We start from the raw sequence: 4489 nt of genomic DNA, 5'->3' as shown, positions 1-4489 counted from the left end.
TTTGTTTGTTTGTTTTTGTTTTTTGTTGTTCAGAGATTGGTCTGATCTCCAACTCAGGGATAATTTATGTGTGTGGGGGGGTTAATTTAGGAATTGATGGGCTTTCCTGCTCAAATATTAGTGAATTTTTGTTTAGAGTTTTCACTTAAACTTAGCATAATCTGGGATGGGTCCTACATAGGGGATGGAGATGCCCTTTGTGACAGTTACAGAGGCAAAATGGAATTATGACAGTTACAGTAGTGTGCAGGAGAGGGTCCCATGGACTCCTGTCTCAAGGGGTTCACAGACTTCAATTCTGAGCTAAACAAAACAACTTTTCTCAAATAAACTCTGAACTTATGCTGAGTGGACAGATACCTGGCTTTGGTCCCTGGCTCACCATGCCAGACCATGTATAGCTCCCTGCATCAGGGGAATGACTAGTTTATTCATTCAGAGATGGTTCTGGAGCTCACTCACTAGCTCCAAATGGATAAGTCAGTTAGGAGCAGCCCCACCTGAGGCTTCAAGAGCTGCTGCCTTCTCCTCCTTTTATGGCTTTATACATTCTTTCATATCAGTTTTCAGATTTACACACTTAGTGTCCTTTGAAAAACAAATGGTATTTCACCCCTTTATACTACTGTAAATAGCACAACTGAAATGATGTATTAAAAACTGTTGGCTATATTCAATTTGCAGCATAAGTTCAATGCAATCCAAAGAAAATTTCTACAAATGTATAAGAGGAAAGATGATCCCAAAGCTATGTGTCATGTTAAAAAAAAAAAAAAAAAACGTAAGAATTCTCAAAAGGATTACAAAGAAATTGTACACAAATTGGGACAATGTGACTTCTGTACTTAGCACAAAGCTACAACAATCAAGAATATGTACAGTATTTCTGAAAGAATGAGGGGATGGTAAGATACAGCCAAAAATGCATGCCTAAAATATATTCACGTTCTAACAAAATGATCTAAGGGAACTATGGAAAGAAAAATGTGAATTTGACCTGTAAGTTTTCATTCTATGTGCAAAAAAATACATGAAACAGACTTCACAGCTCCTACAGAAACAACTGCAAGTGATACCTTAATACTGTTGTATTTCTAACCCTTCAGCTACTACTGATCTCTCTTCCAAACAGAGAGGCCCCATACTCAAGCAGTCTCTGTGGGAAATAATGTTTATCAAAAGGTGGGCTATGGCTCTGCAGCCCTTCACCCCCAATTGTGTATTCAAGCAAATCCAGCACTATTGAATCCCGTATACATAACAAGGATGAAAAATTATTTAACATCTACTTCCTCCCACAGGGACTGTGTCACAGGATGTGGAATCTGCCATATCCAACCTACCTAACACCATCCACACCTGAGAAATCTCTGCATCTCAGAAATTGCTTTAGTATCCTTAAATTGAATTTCCCTGCATTGTGCCATTGAAGCTGGTGGTACTAGAAAGCCAATAAAGATTCTAATCAAGTATTGCTGAAACATGATCCTAATCATGTCACGTCTACTAGTTTCAAAACTATGTATAGAGTTTGTCACATAAAATTGGATGTAGAAGGCAAGGTTCAGAACTTCTAGGAACAAGACTTTTTGTTTTTTAATCAGTCATCCAATAGCACACCATAAGCAAAACTGTTTGTGCACACTGACAGTACTAGTATAACAACCATACCTTTCCACTGCCAGGGCTAAAGAGCTTCCCTGTTCCTGGGAAACCACACATGGGAAGGGTCAGATGACAAGGGCTTCTGCCCATGTCACCCAATAGACCAATAGAACCACAGTCTGACCCAGGTCCATGTCATTCCCAGTAGACTCTTATACATAGCTCAGCAGACTTGTTTATCCTGGCCCAGGGAAAACACACTTCACACACATACCATTGTATGGTTTGTAGCCTCCCTCAGAGTGTCCAATAGCTACATCAGGGGAGAATCTAGGAAAGAACTTGAATACTATCTTCTACTGATGTTCCTGATTACTAGGCCTTGACAGAGTCTCCTATTAACTTGGACAACCCAGCTGGACCTCAGAACATTAGCAGCGAGTAGGTCTTCTACTTGGGAATCAGAGATCAAATGACTCAGACAGCTGAGGCCTTTCCAGCTAGGGGCAAACAGGGCCCTCATCTGAGAAATTTCTATTTCTGTATAATTTTCCAATCTCCAGGAGCTCTTCTTGTTCCTCTTAAAAGGCACATTCATTTCCACATTCAATTACACATTCAACGTCCAGTGTTGATATCCCTACCTCATAGCTGAGAACCCCTGCAGCCCACCTTATTCAAAGTCAAACAGTAACAACAATTAATAAAAACGGTCGTCATCAATTTAAAATTAACACACAGTAAATGAAACCTGCCTTCTAGCTTGACAGGCAAGTCTCCCTGGAGACACTGATTGGCCAGTGTCTTGAGTGACAGGAGCCCTTCCCTTAGGGTTAGTGCCTGATGAAGGTACACAGTATAATAGTCCCAGTCCCAGGTTAGCCATTCAAGCCCATGCCTTATCCAGACCTGCAGAGATGTGCATTTCAGTAACACATGTGCCTGTCTTCCATCTATCTTTCCACCTATCCCACCAGGCAGGGCCCATCATTTCAATCAGCCCTGCTCAGTGGCCTACTCCTTCCATTTATGGGCAGTGACACACCACTCACCATGTTGGTATTTTGGAATTTGCTTGAACTTCCCTCACAACACCTAGCAGCAGTGCTCAGAGCACTTCATATGGAATCATTCAAACCTGATCAGCAACAGAGCAAAACCTCCAGCATAACTCCCTGAAGAACCTGCCTCCTGGCCTGACAGGCAAGTCTACCTGAAGGCCCTGGTTGGCTAGTTTGTCTTGAGTGACATGAACACCTTTGTTAGGGGTAGAATGTGCTGAAGGTACCTAGCCTGTTGGTTCCGGATTCAGGTCTCCTATACATGGACAAAACTTTTCTAGGTATGCAGAGATTTGTAATTCAATAACACTTGGTGCCTTATCTCAAAGCCTTCCTGTCTTCCCATCCAGCCCAGGGAGGACCCAGCACTTTACTTAGTGATGCTCATCATCCTGCACCTCCTATTTGTGAACAATGACACTCCAATCACCATTTTGGGCCTTCAGAACTTCCTTGAGCTTTCCTCAAAAGATCCAATGTCCACTCTCAAATCTCAGAACACTGGGGCCTTCCAGCTTGCTCAGAAACAGAGCAGAACCTAGAGTGCTGCATCTAGAAGGACCTGCCTTCTCTTCTGCATGGAGACCCTGATTGGCCATTTAATCTTGAGTGATATCAACACCTCTGTTAGGGTTAGAATGTGCTTAAGGTACATAGCATATTGGTTCCTGGTTCAGGCTTCCTATCCAAGGACAAAACTTTTCCAGGTATGCAGAGATTCACAGTTCAGCAGCATTTGTCCTTTCCTCCTGCCTTCCTGTCTGTCTTCCCATCCAGTCTAGGGAGGACTAACCACTTCAGCTTGCTCTGTTCAGCTGCCTGCTCCTTCGCTTTGTTTGTAGTGATACCAAACTCAGCAAGTAATAGCACCAATGAATACTTCCCCTTCTTCATACTGGAATCAAGGTGGATAACTAGTATAATGAAATTGGAGTTATCAGTCTGTCCCACAATTACAAAAAGAGAGTTTGTGTTCAGGTAAACTACAGCTACTTTTTAAATGGTAGGCATGAGACAAACCTAACAAAAGAGCAAGAAAGTGATGATAAACACTGAAGTGCATTATTGTTAGCCTGTACATCTTCCTCAGTGAGGAAGGGAAAAAGAAACACAGATATATATATATATTATATATATATCTGTATATATATATATTATATATATATATATCTGTATATATATATATATACACACATATATATATATATGTGTGTATATATATAATTCAAGGTTCCATAGATGAACAGAACTCATAGACTAAATCTCTATGTATATAGAAAGTTTATTCATTTGAATATCTCACAAGCTGTGGTGCAACTAGTCCAAACAATGGCTGACTACCAATCGAAAGTTGAAGAAGCAAATAGTTATTCAGTGCAGGTAGCTGAATATCTCAGATGGTCTTCAGTGTATAACAGAATTCCAAGGAGTAGGCTTAATGAGAGTAAAAAAAAAAAAAATGAACTTGGTAGCCAGAGGTAGGGCAAGCAGAAAAAGAGAAAAAGCTAATACTTTCAATGTCCTTTACATAGATAGAATATAATCAGACTAGACACTAGCTGTGGATGAGACTAAAGAAGGGTTGTTTTCCACTTTAAAAGCTATGAGTATGAAAAATTCCCCACAGTACCCAACTCTTTGTGTTTGCCATAGGTCCACATACAGTCAAAATGACTGCCTAGATTAGCCATCACACTAGGCAATGCAGAAAAACCGAGAAAGAGGTTTTTGCTGGGGCAGGCAATAAGAGCATGTGAGGCCTTTCCAAAGCAATGGTTTTCTTCAACAAAGCAAGCACTGGGATTTCACTTAGGGAATATGGA

The sequence above is a fragment of the Meriones unguiculatus genome, assembly GCF_030254825.1.
Source record: "Meriones unguiculatus strain TT.TT164.6M chromosome 13 unlocalized genomic scaffold, Bangor_MerUng_6.1 Chr13_unordered_Scaffold_28, whole genome shotgun sequence".
Lineage (NCBI taxonomy): Eukaryota > Metazoa > Chordata > Mammalia > Rodentia > Muridae > Meriones > Meriones unguiculatus.
Note: the sequence above shows the minus strand (reverse complement) of the source record.